Source organism: Bos grunniens, chromosome 4, assembly GCF_055505025.1.
Source record: "Bos grunniens cultivar Pamir isolate PY7600 chromosome 4, Bosgru_T2T1.0, whole genome shotgun sequence".
Lineage (NCBI taxonomy): Eukaryota > Metazoa > Chordata > Mammalia > Artiodactyla > Bovidae > Bos > Bos grunniens.
In genome coordinates, this window is record NC_141168.1 from 37180300 (window position 1) to 37198977 (window position 18678).

Here is an 18678-nt window from a genome sequence, read left to right on the forward strand (position 1 = left end):
GTGAAGTGGAAAGAAATAAAACTATAGAGTGGCAGTAAATGTAATCATTGGGGACTTGTATAGAATACTAAATAATTCAGATTTTAACTTGAAGAAAATAGAGTTGATAAGTTTAACATAGACTGATATGATAAGTTTTATGTTTTACAGTGTTATACAGAAGGTTATGTACAGAAGGTTATGCTACAGCATTGCCTTTCTTTGGGATCAAAATGAAAACTGACTTTTTCCAGTCCTGTGGCCACTGCTGAGTTTTCCAAATTTGCTGGCATATTGAGTGCAGCACTTTCACAGCATCATCTTTAAGGATTTGAAATAGCTCAACTGGAATTCCATCACCTCCACTAGCTTTGTTTTTAGTGATGCTTTCTAAGGCCCACTTGACTTCACATTCCAGGATGTCTGGCTCTAGGTCAGTGATCACACCATTGTGATTATCCGGGTTGTGAAGGTCTTTTTTGTACAGTTCTTCTATGTATTCTTGCCATCTCTTCCTGATATCTTCTGCTTCTGTTAGGTCCATACCATTTCTGTCCTTTATCAAGCCCATCTTTGCATGAAATGTTCTCTTGGTATCTCTAATTTTCTTGAAGAGATCTCTAGTCTTTCCCATTCTTTTTTTTCCCTCTATTTCTTTGCACTGATCACTGAGGAAGGCTTTCTTATCTCTTCTTGCTATTCTTTGGAACTCTGCATTCAGATGTTTATATCTTTCCTTTTCTCCTTTGCTTTTCACTTTTCTTCTTTTCACAGCTATTTGTAAGGCCTCCCCAGACAGCCATTTTGCTTTTTTGCATTTCTTTTCCATAGGGATGATCTTGATCCCTGTCTCCTGTACAATGTCACGAACCTCATTCCATAGTTCATCAGGCACTCTATCTATCAGATCTAGGCCCTTAAATCTATTTCTCACTTCCACCATATAATCATAAAGGATTTGATTTAGGTCATATCTGAATGGTCAAGTGGTTTTCCCTACTTTCTTCAACTTAAGTCTGAATTTGGTAATAAGGAGTTCATGATCTGAGCCACAGTCAGCTCCTGGTCTTGTTTTTGCTGACTGTATAGAGCTTCTCCATCTTTGGCTGCAAAGAATATAATCAATCTGATTTTGGTGTTGACCATCTGGTGATGGCCATGTGTAGAGTCTTCTCTTGTGTTGTTGGAAGAGGGTGTTTGCTATGACCAGTGCATTTTCTTGGCAAAACTCTATCAGTCTTTGCCCTGCTTCATTCCGTATTCCAAGGCCAAATTTGTCTGTTACTCCAGGTGTTTCTTGACTTCCAAAAGGCAATGCCAAAGAATGCTCAAACTACCGCACAATTGCACTCATCTCACATGCTAGTGGCATCCCACTCCAGTACTTTTGCCTGGAAAATCCCATGGACAGAGGAGCCTGGTGGGCTACAGTCCATGGGGTCGCTAGAGTCGGACGCTACTGGGCAACTTCACTTTCACTTTTCACTTTCATGCATTGGAGAAGGAAATGGCAACCCACTCCAGTGTTCTTGCCTGGAGAATCCCAGGGACGGGGAAGCCTGGTGGGCTGCCGTCTCTGGGGTCGCACAGAGTCGGACACGACTGAAGCGACTTAGCAGCACATGCTAGTAAAGTAATGCTCAAAATTCTCCAAGCCAGGCTTCAGCAATATGTGAACCACGAACTTCCTAATGTTCAAGCTGGTTTTAGAAAAGGCAGAGGAACCAGAGGTAAAATTGCCAACATCCTCTGGATCATCAAAAAACCAAGAGAGTTCCAGAAAAACATCTATTTCTGCTTTATTGACTATGCCAAAGCCTTTGACTGTGTGGATCACAATAAACTGTGGGAAATTCTGAAAGAGATGGGAATACTAGACCACCTGACCTGCCTTTTGAGAAATCTATAAGCAGGCCAGGAAGCAACAGTTAGAACTGGACATGGAACAACAGACTGGTTCCAAATAGAAAAAGGAGTATGTCAAGGCTCTATATTGTAATCCTGTTATTTAACTTATATGCAGAGTACATCATGAGAAATGCCGGACTGGAAGAAACACAAGCTGGAATCAAGATTTCCAGGAGAAATATCAATAACCTCAGATATGCAAATGACACCACCCTTATTGCAGAAAGTGAAGAGGAACTAAAAAGCCTCTTGATGAAAGTAAAAGTGGAGAGTGAAAAAGTTGGCTTAAAGCTCAACATTCAGAAAATGAAGATCAAGGCATCCGGTCCCATCACTTCATGGGAAATAGATGGGGAAACAGTGGAAACAGTGTCAGACTTTATTTTGGGGGGCTCCAAAATCACTGCAGATGGTGACTGCAGCCATGAAATTAAAAGACGCTTACTCCTTGGAAGGAAAGTTATGACCAACCTAGATAGCATATTCAAAAGCAGAGACATTACTTTGCCAACAAAGGTCTGTCTTGTCAAGGCTATGGTTTTCCTAGTGGTCATGTATGGATGTGAGAGTTGGACTGTGAAGAAGGCTGAGCACCAAAGAATTGATGGTTTTGAACTGTGGTGTTGGAGAAGATCTTGAGAGTCCCTTGGACTGCAGAGATCCAACCAGTCCATTCTGAAGGAGATCAGCCCTGGGATTTCTTTGGAAGGAATGATGCTAAAGCTGAAAGTCCAGTACTTTGGCCACCTCATGCCAAGAGTTGACTCATTGGAAAAGACTCTGATGCTGGGAGGGATTGGGAGCAGGAGGAGAAGGGGATTACAGAGGATGAGATGGCTGGATGGCATCACTGACTTGATGGACATGAGTCTTAGTGAACTCCAGGAGTTGGTGATGGACAGGGAGGCCTGGCGTGCTGCGATTCATGGGGTCGCAAAGAGTCGGACAGGACTGAGTGACTGAACTGAACTGAACTACACTGATGTGTAACATGGGTTTGAAGAGATCAATAATGAAAACTGTGAAGAGTAACTATGGCTATCTTACTTCATCCTAGGTGAGTTAGGACACTAGATACATGATTTGAAAATAAATGGAAGGTTTTAGATACTATTAATTAGGTGAAATTTCCATAATTTAGTATTGCTTGAATTTGGGTGTATTGAAACAGGAAAACTAGAATAGAACTAGGTGACTATTCAGAAAAGTAGTTGCTAACAAGCATTATGCATCAAGACTGAGAAAGAAAGAGCTAAATGGGTTTGCTTGGAAGAAAAATAATAGGTCACCATGTCCATTTTTACCTGTTATTTTTGTTGCTTTTAGAACACAAAGTGTTGTTTCCCAACAGTGTCACTCTAAATGAACTGTAAATTTGGAAGTTATCATGTAGTTGACTTTCCAAGTTTTCAGTGAAGAAAAAAAAAAAAAAACAATAAAAATAATACTTTGGGAAAACATTTGAGTGAAGTGATGGAAGAACAAACCACAAAGAAAATTAAGACAAATTTATCTCTGATTTCTGGAAAAATAAAACAAAAGATAGTAGTTTCACAGTAAATAAGAGAAAGCATCTCAAGAAAAAAGAGGAAAGGCACAAAACTCTTAAATGTTTGGGGTGTCAAATAATAAAATGATTTAGAATATCTTGGATTTAGTAACTAAAGACTCATTGATAGTTAATTTGTATAACTTTTTAAGATGCCACATATAAGGAATGTCACAGGATACCTGTCTTTCTCTGTCTGGTTTACTTCACCCTGTATGACAATCTCTAGGTCCAGCCATGTTGCTATAAATGTCATTATTTCAGTCTTTTTTATGGATGAGTAATATTCCATCATATAAATGAACTTACAAAACTTAGTGTCACAGATGTAGAAAACAAACTTACGGTTACCACGAGGGAAGTGGAGGGGAGGAAGAAACTGGGAAATTGCAATTGACATGTACATACTACTACATATAAAATAGATTACTAATATGATCCTACTGTGTAACTAACATGGGAAACTCTACCCAATACTCTGTAATGACATATATGAGAAAAGAATCTAAAAGAAGAGTGAATATATATGTGTGTGTGTGTGTGTGTATAACTAATTCACTTGCTGTACACCTGTAACTAGCACAACATTGTCAATGAACTACATGCCATTAAAAAATAATAATGTGAAAGGAGAGAATAAATTCATTGATAACTCAAGAGAGGTATTTTAAAAGCCAAAGTGAGGTATATTAAATTGGATCAAGAAATATAGAAAAGATGACACTATTTGTGTCTGTATGTAAATGATAAAATACTATTATAGTGTCTTTTAAGATGGTGTGTATCATAAGTGTGTCCATATGATGGATATAAAATGCAACTAGAGATAGTGAAGAAAAAAGAAAAAGAGATAACTGGTGGTAGTAAAGGCCTATGTATTTTAGAACAAATTGAGTCCTGGGTCCAAGTGTAAATTTTATTGTGGATCAGGAGACAAAACTCCTTTAATATATGAAAATGGTAGAGAAAAAATAAGTTATAGAATAATCCTGGACTTTGAAGAAAAACTTCAAACTAAAATGACTTAACCTATTAGGCAACATTAATATGCAAGATAAATATACATTCTCTACAACCTCAGGGTTTAAAGTAAAAGGAAAAAAGTTTTAGAGTTTGTAAAAGATAAAAGAGGTAATAAAAAGAAATGAAAACAAGCTTAGAAATAGAATACTCCACTGCCTATAACACAGGAAACTAGAAATGCTGAGGAACAATATGTCCAAGTTGTGAGAGAAAAGAACTGTGATCTAACAACCCCATCCTTTCTCAAACATGTGAAGACCGATCTAGATCCTTGTATTTTTCAGAAGAAATTTCTCAAGTGACTTCTCTGGGTAAATGGCTTCCACTCAATCATTTCATTCAAGACTGTTTAAACGGCATCTTTTAAAGAGGATTTTCCTGAACACCACAACTAAACTTGCATCACGCTCTATCATTTTAAAGGGATGTGATTTTCTTTGTGTCATCACTTAACAATATACTACATGGTTATTTGTCTATTGTTTTCACTACTATTTCTTTATTGCCTACGACAGCATCCGATATCTAAGTGCTCAATGAATATATAAAGCAGCAGCTGAAAATGAAACTTCATGGCTTTTATTGTCTTTTACAAGCAGGGAGGAATATTATCTGCTCTAAAAACGAGAACGTGATGCACTTGCGAACATGAGGAAAGTAGTCCAAGTTTCAAATTGTTTCGGACAGTTGAAAAGTTAATTAAATAAGGCATACCCAGAGGGATTTTTAAAGAGCATTTAATGGGTCATTTGCTCATTTATTCACTTACATTTCCTGAGTTCTCTCTGTGCTATCATTATCACTTCCCTCCTACACTCTCAAGGATTTGGCTCCTTAGGCCATTTGAGATTTGTGTCATTGCTCTCTATTTCTTACTCATCACTTTCCCTTTCTACTGGGTATTTCCACCAGTCATAAAAACACGCCGGAAACAATCCTATTCTAAAAACTGTTTTACACTAGCTCCACATCTCAATTCAACCTCTGCCCATATTTTCCTGCTGTGTTTAAAAGCAACATATCTCTAGTTCATGTTATCACAATCATTTGATATTTTTTAAGTGTGGAAAAAGTTTTAAACTATCAAAGAGTACAGTGACTCATATAACATTCACCTGTGCAACACTATAGTTAAAATTCAGTCGTGTCCGACCCTGTGCGACCCCATAGACAGAAGCCCACCAGGCTTCCCAGTCCCTGGGATTCTCCAGGCAAGAACACTGGAGTGGGTTGCCATTTCCTTCTCCAATAGTTAAAATTACCAGATGTTAATATTTTGTCATATTGCTTAAGATCTTACTTAAATCAAGGAAACAACACATAACTGATAAAACTGAAATTTCCTTTTTATCATTTGTAATCACTCTTCTCCCTACTAGAAGTAAAGACTGTTATGAATTTGGTATTTATTTACCTTCTATCCATTTGATTGTAGGGGCTTCCCTCGTGGCTCAAATGGTAGAGAATTTGCCTGCAGTGTGGGAAATCTGGGTTCAGTCCCTGGGTTGGGAAGAGCCCCTGGAGGAGGGCAGGGCAACAAACTCCATTATTCTTGCCTGGAGAATCCCCATGGACAGAGGAGCCTGGCGGGCTACAGTCCATGGGGTCACAAAGAGTCGGACAGGACTGAACAATTAAGCACACAGTACTTTCTTATATTGATGAATAACTATTTCCACTTTTCATATTATTTTATATCATTATGCATATGTATTACATTTTGCAAACTTGTATCTATCATAAGTTAATATTGTAACAACTTAAATCATCTTCCATGAGTAATTTTACTTAAGTAACTTTGTTTCCATATCCCACCAGTGTTATCATATGAGTGGAAAATTGTGACATGTACAGCGTGAAAACAAACTTTGGAGGAAAAAAGAAAGCATTGAAAGGGTGACTGGAAGGAGTTAGGATGCTCAAGGAGAAGAGTTAAAAATGCACACAAAACTGTTATTCTTGCCAAGCAAATGTTTTAGGCAGAGGGATACAAATAATTAGTTCCAGAATTTTAAAGATTATTGATATCCTTACCAATTATCATTTTAATAAAGTGGTGGGGTAGAAATGAGGTTAAGAAAGATTATTATAGGTAAATGAACAATTGAAAGAGAAATTGTCCTTTCAAAGACTGTGACTGAAATACATACACACATACACACAGCTGAAAGAGAAGGTAGACTTAAAAACTTGCCATCTTAAAGGAAAAGGAAAAAAGTTCAAATCAAAGGAAGGAACTGTGCCCACAGGAATATTTGTTTACACTGGCTGAGAGCTTCTTACAAGATGACTAAAAATTATTTTTTGTTTTAATGTTAATTTACTTTTCAGGAAAAACAAGTTGGGTATAAGTGTGGCAATAAAAGCTCACTATAGTCTTCATCACAACAGTATCAAATGCACAACACTGTGAATGACTGATGATTTTTCTGAGTATTACTCGAACATTTTAATCACATAATAAAGGAACCAAACATTATCAACTTTCAAGAATTCAGCTCATTATTTAAAAATTAAAATTAAAAAAACACTACTTAATTAGTAGAATTGTGGATTACATGTTCATGGTTGTAAGAATTAAATCTAAAATTTAAAATTAAATACGAATCAGTTTAAATGTTAGTTAATTTTGAATGTGTTGATGCATACTATAAAACTCCTAAGTTAACAGAATGATAAAAGTAAAATAAAACTTCAGATTATATGTGAAATATGGAAAAAAATAAATAATATCATATGACATCCCTTATATGTGGACCCTAAAAAGGAATGATACAAATAAACTTACTTACAAAACACAAAGAGACTCATAAAAAACAAACTTATGGTTGCTAGGGGGAAGGGATAGTTAGGGATTTGGAGAAGGTCATGTATGCACTGCTATATTTAAAATGGATAACCAACAAAAAACTATTGTATAGTACACGGAACTCTGCTCAATGTTATGTGTCAGCCTGGATGGGAGGAAGTTTTGGGGGAGAATGGATACATGTGTATGTATCACTGACCCTTTGCTGTTCACCTGAAACTACCACAACATTGTTAATCAAGTATAACCCAATACAAATTAAAAAGTTTAAAGTTTGGGATGAAAAAGTAAAAAACACAAAAACATTGTTCAACATACAAAAATAATTTTATGACTAGACATATCTCCAGGGTATCTTCCTGAACAAGGATTAAACCCAGGTCTCCTGCATTTCAGGGTTATTCTTTACCATCTGAGCCACTAGAGAAGCTTCTACAATATTAATAAATATAAATACATTCAATGCTTTTTAAACTAGATCATAACTAACTTAAAATCAAACTTATTTCTGAAATAACAGTTGGTTTGAAATTGAAATATCAGTTGGATTGAAAGTGAAATATCAGACAATATAGAAAACAGTGATACTAAAACAAGTGTATATTGGAACTGATGAGAACTAGCTAAAAATTTGTGTCCTGTAAGGGTAATAGGAACCAAAATTAAGAGGCTTAATTTTCCTGTTGAAAATAAGAGAACAGACTCCTCATCCCTTCCTTTTACCTAGATCATTGACTTTAGAGTACTCATAATTGTACTCATCAAGCCAGTCAATCCTAAAGGAAATCAGTCCTGAATATTCATTGGAAGGACTAATGTTGAAGCTGAAGCTCCAATACTTTGGCCACCTGATGTGAGGAACTGACTCATTGGAAAAGACCCTGATGCTGGGCAAGACTGAAGTCAGAGAAAGGGACAACAGAGGATGCGATGGTTGGATGGCATCACCTACTCAATGGACATGAGTTTGAGCTAGCTCTGGGAGTTGTTGATGGACAAGGAAGCCTGGCGTGCTGCAGTCATGGGGTCACAAAGAGTCAGACATGACTGAGCGACTGAACTGACTTAATTGTGCTCATTAGAAAAGCCCTCGATGCTGGGAAAGATTGGAGCAAAAGGAAAAGGGGGCGACAGAGAATGAGATGATTAGATATCATCACCAGCTCGATGGACATGAATTTGAGCAAACTCCAGGAGACAGTGAAGGACAGAGTGGCCTGGCATGCTACAGTTGATAGGGTCGCAAAGAGTCAGACACAACTTAGCCACTGAACAACAATAGCTGTACTGAGAATTGTATGGTCTTTATTTCTTTGTGTGCATGCTCAGTCGCTTCAATCATGTCCAACTCTATGTGACCTCATGGCTGTAGCCCATCAGGCTTGTATATTCATGGGATTATCCCAGGAAGAATACTGGAGTGGTTTGCCAGGCCCTCCTCCAGGGGATCTTCCTGACCCAGGTATCGAATCTGCATCTCTTGCAGCTCCTGCATTGACAGATGGATTATTTACCACTTTGAGCCACCTAAGAAGCCCACATTTCTTTTAAAAGTATGAAAATATTTTTGAAAGGTAAATAAACTTCTTACCAGCTTAACAACCGAAGACTGCCTTTCTGAAGAACCTGGGAACCATCTCTTTGAAAGGCAATCATAAGAAAGACAGTATCTTTATATCCCAATGTCCTCAGGAGAATAAGTGCTTACATTTCTCTGGTGCCTATTTGCAAATCTACCTTCTGTCACAAAGACTGAGGTTTATTTTTCCTTCAAATAAAACCAATTAATTAATATGGATGGGCACCTCCAATCAGCAGGTGAATTTTAGGATGAACTATGTATGACAAACGGCACTGTCAAGTCTTTTTACTTCAGGGCTATTGTTCATTGGCAACCCACTCTTGGAAAATCCCATGGATGGAGGAGCCTGGTAGGCTACAGTCCATGGGGTCGCAAAGAGTCAGACATGACTGAGTGACTTCACTTCACTTCACTTCATTGTTCATTCTGAGAACATGTATGTAATTGTATCTGTTTGGCCATCAAAAAAGATGAGGTTTCTTTCTATCTGCAATATCTTTTAGCAGGTTATCTATGATGCCTACCACATTATAATTTAATTCTTATTCAATAATACAATTATTTTCTTTCTCTTTTAAATTTGTAGAAAGTTTTTCTGAGTTGGGAAGAGACCTTATTTTTAATTATATTTCCTCAACTCTATCGGAGGGTTCATTGCTTAAGTACTCAGTTACAAGAGCTCAAAAAATGATTGGATTAAAAATTAATTTGTTAATATTTTCACAATACATGATGCTAGTAAATCAGAAGAAAAAGTAAGTATATAATCATATTTCTTTTATTATTTTAATAAAAATTATCAATAGTTTTTGGAATTTGTTTATGTTGTTATTTCCTTGCCATGCTTTCTTATAATACTAAATATGTTCTTACCATATGACACAACAATTGCACTACTGACAAAAAAAAAAAAAAATTTATCCTAGCAAAGCAAAAAGTTATGTTCACACGAAGTCTTATACAGACTTAACACCAAACTAGAAAAATTACAATGCCCTTCAAAGGATGAATCATTAAACAAAGTGTGATTTATCCATTCCATGGAATACTACTTAGCAATCAAAAGGAAAAATGTATACATGGAACAATTTCAATGGATCTCAGGGAATAGAATTATGCTGAATGGGGAAAAACAAAAAAAGGCCAATCTCAGAAGACTATAAGATCCTATTTATATAGCAGTTTGAAATGACAAAGTTCTAGAAAGGGAGAACAGATTAGAGGAGTTTACTGTCTGAGCCACCAGGAAAGCCCAGAAAGAAGAGAAGTAGGTATGGTTATAAAAGACTAACAAGAGGGAGCATAATGATGGAATTGTTTGCATATTAACTATGTTGGTAGTCATGCAAACCAAAATGTGATAAATTTGCATAAAACTAAATGTCTGCACATGCACACACCTAAAACTTGCAAAGTCTGAATAAGGCTTAAGATATGTATCAAAACCATTTTCCAGGTTGTTACATTTAGTTAATTGAGGTGGTTCCAAGAACTTCCAGATGTAAAAGCTGGATTTTGTAAAGGCAGAGGAACCAAATTGCCAGTATCTGTTGGTGCATTATAAAAACAAGGGAATTCCAAAAAATATATACTTCTGCTTCATTGACTATGAGAAAGCTTTGATATGTGGATCACAACAATGTGTAGAAAATTCTTAAAGAGATGGGAATACCAAACCACCTTATCTGTCTCCTGAGAAACCTGTATGCAGGTCAAGAAGCAGCAGTTAGAAATGGAATAACGGATTGATTCAAAACTGGTAAAGGAGTACATTAAGGCTGTATGTTGTCACCCTGATTGTTTAACTTATATGCAAAGTGTATCATGAGAAATGCTGGACTGGATGAACCACAAGTTGAAATTAAGATTGCTTGGAGAAATATCACCAACCTCAGATATGCAGATGACACCACCCTTATGGCAGAAAGCAAAGAAGAATTAAAGAGCTTCTTGATGAAAGTGAAAGAGGAGAGTGAAAAAGTTGGCTTAAAGCTCAACATTCAGAAAACTAAAATCATGGCATCTGGTCCCATCACTTCATGGCAAATAGATGGGGAAACAGTGGAAACAGTGTCTGACTTTATTTTTCTGGGCTCCAAAATTACTGCAGATGGTGATTGCAGCCATGAAATTAAAAGACGCTTACTCCTTGGACTTACTACTTGGAGTTATGACTAACCTAAACAGCATATTCAAAAGCAGAGACATTACTTTGTCAACAAAGGTCCATCTAGTCAAGGCTATGGTTTCTCCAGTATTCATGTATGGATGTGAGAGTTGGATTATAAAGAAAGCTGAGTTCAGAAGAATTGATGTTTTTGAACTGTGGTGTTGGAGAAGACTCTTGAGAGTCCCTTGGACTGCAAGGAGATCCAACCAGTCCATCCTAAAGGAGATCAGTCCTGAGTGTTCATTGGAAGGGCTGATATTGAAGCTGAAACTCCAATATTTTGGCCACCTGATGCGAAGACCTGACTCATTTGAAAAGACCCGGATGTTGGGAAAGATTGAAGGCAGGAGAAGAAGGGGATGACAGAAGATGAGATAGTTAAATGGCATCCCAGACTTAATGGACGTGAATTTGGTTAAACTCTGGGAGTTGGTGATGGACAGGGAGGCCTGGCATACCACAGTTCATGGGGCCACAAAGAGTCAGACATGACTGAGCGACTGAACTGAACTGAACTGAAAAGCAGAAAGTGAAGAGGAACAAAAAAGCTTCTTGATGAGGGTAAAAAAAGGAGAGTGAAAAATCTGGCTTAAAGTTCAACATTCAAAAAACAAAGATCATGGCATCTGGTCCTATCCTTTCATGAAAAATAGAGGGAACGAAAGTGGCAGCAGTGGCATATTTTGTATTCATGGGCTACAAAATTACTGTGAACAGTGACTGCAGCCACAAAATTAAAAGGCTCTTGCTCCTGGGAAAGAAAGCTATGACAAACCTAGCAGCATATTTAAAAGCAGAGACATCGCTTTTTGACAAAGGTCCATATAGTCAAAGCTATATACAGTCATGTATGGATGTGAGAGTTGAACCATAAAGATGGCTGAACACCAAAGAATTGTTGCTTTTGAACTGTGGTCCTGGAGAATACTCTTGTGAGTCCCTTAGACAGCAAGGATATCAAAATAGTCAATCCTAGGGAAAATCAACCCTGAATATCTATTAGAACGTTGGCCACCTGATGCAAAGAGCCAATTGATTGGAAAAGACCCTGATGCTGGGAAAGATTGAGGTCTAGAGAAGGGGGCAACAGAGGATGAGATGGTTGGATGGCATCACCAACTCAGTGGAAGCCTGGAATGCTGCTGTCTATGGGTTGCAAAAATTGGACACGACTTAGCAAGGGAATAAAAACAACCATTGGAGTAAACTAGCTTAATGTGTCTGAAATCTATTATTTCTTAAAATGCATCTGAACATACAATCATGTAATTTTTCCTTTGCATTGTAAAACATTTAAATTCAGAGCAACTCAGCAAAGAACAACTGCTTTGTATTACTTAGCAGTAGCATTCTAGATTTCTATTGCAGAAAGGAATTTTTCTGAAATATTAAATCATAAATAATTGTGCCAGAAATTATCTTCTTGGTCACACAATACACTATGAATTCTTTTCATGAAATCAAAGTCACAAAGTTGATGCTATAAACCTACCACTTCTGAAAAAAGAACATGCTTTTACTAAATACCTGATGCTCCTCAAATCTCATAAATGACTTATTACTCTCATAATCCTTGCATAAAATTAATTCATATGCATGACAGAAAATACTAAATATTAACAGTTCTGTAGAAATCATGTGCCATGCAGGAGACCCATGTTCGACCCGTGGGTTGGGAAGATCTCCTGGAAAAGGGAATGGCAACCCACTCCAGTATTCTTGTGTACAGAATTCCATGAACAGACTATATTTCTGGCAGGCTACAGCCCATGGGGTCACAAAGAGTCAGACACAACTGAGTGACTAACACTTAAGAAATCATTACATATTTACAAAAATTAACATGTACAGAGTTTAGATGCTATAGCATTCAACAAAGCAATGATAATCATGCACCTAGTGTTTTGGAAATGACACAGTGCCACACATTTTTAAAAATCAATGAACATTTTATAAAATGTAAATTCTAACTTTCCATGAAGAGACATATTATGAGTAAATTGTAAGAAGTATTTTTCAAAGAATTGAGTAGTTTCCAATGAGCTGCACATATGAAACCAAGCATTACTTTTTTTCCCCAAAACTCCTAATTTTGCTCATCCTAATCCACTATCCACTTTGGTAGCCATAATTTTGTTTTCTATGTCTGTGAGCTTATTTCTGTTTTGTAAGTAAGTTCATTTGTATCCATTTTTTTAGATTCTACATATAAATGATATTATACAATACTTGTCTTTGACTTACTTCCAGTCTTACGTTTAGGAATTTAATCCATTTTTAGGGTTTTTTTTTTTTTTTTTTTGTATATGATGTTAGAGAATGTTTTAATTTCATTCTTTTATATTCAGTTGTCCAGTTTTCCCAGCACCACATATTGAAGAGACTACATATTTTCATTTCATAGTCTTGCTTCTTTTGTTGTAGATAACTGACCATGAACGTGTGTGTTTATTTCTGGACTTTCTATTCTGTTCTTGTTTCTATACTATTCATCTATATGCTTGATTTGTGTCAGTACCATACTGTTTTGATTATAGTAGCTTTGTGGTATCCTCTAAAGTTAGGAAGCATGATTCCTCTAGATTTGTTCTTCTTTCTCAAGATTGTTTTGGCTATTTGGGATCTTTTGGGTTTCCATACAAATTTTAAGATTTTTTGTGATTTTGTGAAGAAGGCCATTGGTAATTTGACAGGGATTGCATTGAATTTGTAGATTGCCATGGGTAATAAGGTAATAGTAGCAACATTGATTCTTTCTTTTCAAGAATAAAGTATGTCTTTTCATCTGTTTGTGTCATCTTCAGTTTCTTTTGTCAGTGTCTTACAGTTTTTAGAGTGCAGTATTTTGCCAATAGTAATCAAGCATTACTTTTTAACTAACAAATAGAAGTGTATTTATAAAATATAAATTTTAATTTTTAATGAAGACATGCATTTGAAATAAGTAATCTTTGGGGGAATTTAAAACACACAGTGATATAATGACAAAACATGTCATTTGCAATAAAAACATTTACTATCCTTTTGTATCAAGCTTGAGACAAGAAGTATCTGAATGATATCTTTTAAAATATTTATTTATTTGACTGAGCCAGGTCTTAGTTGCAGCATACAGGATCTTTGGTCCAGCAACATGCAGGATCTTTAGATGCAGTGTGTAGGATCTAGTGCCTTGATCAAGGATCAAACCCAGGCCCCTGTGTTGGGAATTCAGAGTCTTAGCTACTGGGTCACCAGAGAAGTCCCTGAATGATGTTTTGAGGAGTACACATTACCATACGGACAAGATATCATAGAAAAGCATGGTTATCTCCTAGAGTGTGATATGATTAATTGATAGGTCATATTTTAAAAGTCTCAATACATACAGTGAAGGAATTAAGATAAAAAGTACATCAGTTCAGTTCAGTTCAGTTGCTCAGTCATGTCTGACTCTTTGCAACCCCATGAATCACAGCACACCAGGCTTCCCTGTCCATTACCAACTCCCAGAGTTTACCCAAACTCATGTCCATGGAGTCGAGGGTGCCATCCAGCCATCTCATCCTCTGTCATCCCCTTCTCTTCCTGCCCCCAATCCCTCCCAGCATCAGGGTCTTTTCCAATGAGTCAACTCTTCGCATGACGTGGCCAAAGTATTGGAGTTTCAGCTTCAGAATCAGTCCTTTGAATGAACACCCAGGACTGATCTCCTTTAGGATGGACTGGTTGGATCTCCTTGCAGTCCAAGGGACTCTCAAGAGTCTTCTCCAACACCACAGTTCAAAAGCATCAATTCCTCAGTGCTCAGCTTTCTTCACAGTCCAACTCTCACATCCATACATGACCACAGGAAAAACCATAGCCTTGACCAGATGGAACTTTGTTGGCAAAGTAATGTCTCTGCCTTTGAATATGCTATCTAGCTTGGTCATAACTTTCTTTCCCAGGAGTAAGAGTCTTTTAATTTCATAAAACCTTTAAAAACAAAAGGACATTAAGTCAGAAGCAAAGTAAAAATTATGGATGGAGAAACACCAAAAAACTCCAAATTAAAACACAAAGCGTCCCTGGGAGTTGGGGGGGCGGGGAATGCTTGACAGTCAGTCAGTTATTACATTAAAATGTCAAATGGGAGAAGGCAAGGGTAGGAGAAGCAATGAGAGAATAGAATTGAAACATGTATATTGTCATATGTAAAAGAGATGACCAGTGCAAGTTTGATCCATGAAGCAGGGCACTCAAAGAAAGTGCTCTGGGACAACCCAGAGTGATGGAGTGGGAGGGAAGTGTGAGGGGAGTTCAGGATGAGGGAACACATGTGCTCCCATGGTTGATTCACATCATGTTTGGCAAAAACCACCATGATATTGTGAAGTAATTATCCTCCAATTAACATTTAAAAAAAGAAAGTCATTTCCCATGGCCCCACTGCCATCAAGATAAGACCAAAAGAAATTTGAATGAGCCATGAAAGAAATTAGCTTTATTGGGTTTTACTGCTTTATTTCTGTGAAGGCAGGTTTGATGAGAGTAATAATATACATAATGAAAATAAAGATGATGAGTATACTTTCTAAAGAAAGCTAGTTTTCCCTTATAGTTTAAAAGGAGTCTATGAAATAAGGATGATGGTGGTATGACATAAAAAGTTACTGTCTCAATATACTGTAGGTGAAAAGGGATTTCTGGATCATCTCATTGAAGTATTTAAATTGTAACATGGAAGCTTTGTGTTTATTTGAGCATAAATTTGAAAATAGAAGTTATCCCATGAAATATTATTTTGTTTTATCATTATTATTCTAATTATTATTCTAAAGAAACTTTAAGCTTAATAGGACCTCAGATTGGGCATCTCAAATTCATAAACTAAGAACACTGAAAAACATGACCTGGAATATAAATAAATGTATTTACACCATTACAAAACCCACAATGCTTTATAGAATTTGTAGATTGGCCCAAGATTTTACCTCTCCAAATAATAAAGAGAAAACAGATTTTAAAAAGGCTAGTTACAGTCATCAAGACAGTATGGTACTGGCACAAAGATGAAATAGTGATCAATGGAACAAAATAGAAAGCCCAGAGACAATTCCGTGTACCTAGGGATACCTTATCTTTGATAAATGAGGCAAGAATATACAATGGAGAAAAGACAATCTCTTTAACAAGTGGTGCTGGGAAAACTGGTCAACCACTTGTAAAAGAATGAAACTAGAACACTTTCTAACACCATACACAAAAATAAACTCAAAATGGATTAAAGATCTAAACATAAGACAAGAAACTATAAAACTCCTAGAGGAGAACATAGGCAAAACACTCTCCAACATAAATCACAGCAGGATCCTCTATGACCCATCCCCCAGAATATTGGAAATAAAAGCGAAAATAAACAAATGGGACCTAATTAAACTTAAAAGCTTTTGCACAATGAAGGAAACTATAAGCAAAGTGAAAATACAGCCTTCAGAATGGGAAAAATAATAGCAAGCAAAGTAAATGACAAAGAATTAATCTCAAATATATACAAGCAATTTCTGAAGCTCAATTCCAGAAAAATAAATGACCCAATCAAAAAATGGGCCAAAGAACTAAACAGACATTTCTTCAAAGAAGACATACAGATGCCTAGCAAACTCATGAAAAGATGCTCAACTCACTCATTATCAGAGAAATGCAAATCAAAACCACAAGAGGTACCATCTCATGCCAGTCAGAATGGCTGCTATCCAAAAATCTACAACTAATAAATGCTGGAGAGGGTGTGGAGAAAAGGGAACCCTCTTACACTGTTGGTGGGAATGCAAATTAATACAGCCACTATGGAGAACAGTGTGCTGCTGCTAAGTCACTTCAATCGTGTCTGACTCTGTGCAAACCCATAGACAGCAGCCCCCCAGGCTCCCTCATCCCTGGGATTCTCCAGGTCAGAACACTGGAGTGGGTTGCCATTTCCTTCTGCAATGCATGAAAGTTAAAAGTGAAAGTGAAGTCACTCAGTTGTCTCTGACTCTTAGCAACCCCATGGACTGCAGCCTACCAGGCTTCTCCATCAATGTGGAGATTCCTTTAAAAACTGGAAATAGAACTGCCATATGACCCAGCAATCCCACTGCTGGGCATACACACCAAGGGCACCAGAATTGACAGAGACACATGTACCCTAATGTTCATCGCAGTACTGTTTACAATAGCCAGGACATGGAAGCAGCCTGGATGTCCATCAGCAGACAAATGGATAAAAAAGCTGTGGTACATATACTCAAGGGAATATTATTCAGCCATTAAAAAGAATGCATTTGAATTAGTTATAATAAGGTGGATGAAACTGGAGCCTATTTATACAGAGTGAAGTAAGCCAGAAAGAAAAACACCAATACAGTATACTAACACATATATATGGAATTTAGAAAGATGGTAATGATAACCCTATATGCAAGATAGCAAAACAGACACAGATGTATAGAACAGTCTTCTGGACTCTGTGGCAGAAGGCGAGGGTGGGATGATCTGAGAGAATAGCATTTAAACACGTATATTATCATATATGAAACAGATCGCCAGTCCAGGTTCGATGCATGAGACAGGGTGCTCAGACTTGGTGAACTGGGATGACCCAGAGGGATGGGATGGGGAGGGAGGTGAGAGGGGGGTTCAGGATGGGGAACACATGTAAACCCATGGCTGATTCATATCCATGTATGGCAAAAACCACTACAATATTGTAAAGTAATTAACCTCCAACTAAAATAAATATTTTTTAATTTAAAAAAAAAAGGCTGGTTATAGGTCAGATGCATTGATCTAGTAAGACTGTGAAAGTTGTTTGGGCACCTGAAGGATAAATTACTTGTTCTTAACTGAAAAGGCAAACAAAAAATAACTTTGAGACTGAAAATTGACAGGAGAGACTATTATGGCTGCCTTGTGGAAATTCCAAATTGTTAATATCCAAGACACCTACTTTAGTTACTCTAAACCTTCTGAAGAAAAACCACAGATAATGGAGAGCATGTTTTTCTCTCAAAATTCTTACTAGTAAAAAATATATGATTTCTCTACTGCATTAGGGTAATGCTCCTAATTTTAGTGAATTATTTCATCTTTGGATTCTATTTGCTTTGTAAAAAAAAATTTCCTGCAAAAATTTGTCTTAATGAATTCTTCAACAACAAAAAAAGAAAAACTACACCCTTGACACTTAGATTTTGAGTGTGATTGATGTTTTACTCACACAGAGTTCAATAGGGTCTCTGACAGTAAAAAGTCTTGTTTGCCAAGTTGTTCATTTTTGAAGGACAATCATAAAGACTGTTCTAAAATAAGAGTTTGGATAGTGAGCTATATACTGTATTTAATATATATATATATACACACACACACATATGTATGTATATATATGCCTAATTCATTAAAAAAATTTAAAAAATAACAATTACAACATAGAATTATATGCTTTATGTATTTCTATTGTTGCATTGCCCTGTAGCCATGGTTCTCTAATTTGAATATGCATCAGAGTGAGTTTGTTAGAACACAGATTATGGGACCCATCCTAGAGTATCTGGCAGAGTAAGTGTAAAGTGAGGCCCAAGAATTCTCATTTGTAATGATTTCTCAGATAATGCTAATAATGCCGGTCTGATGACTATACTTTGAGAAACACGACC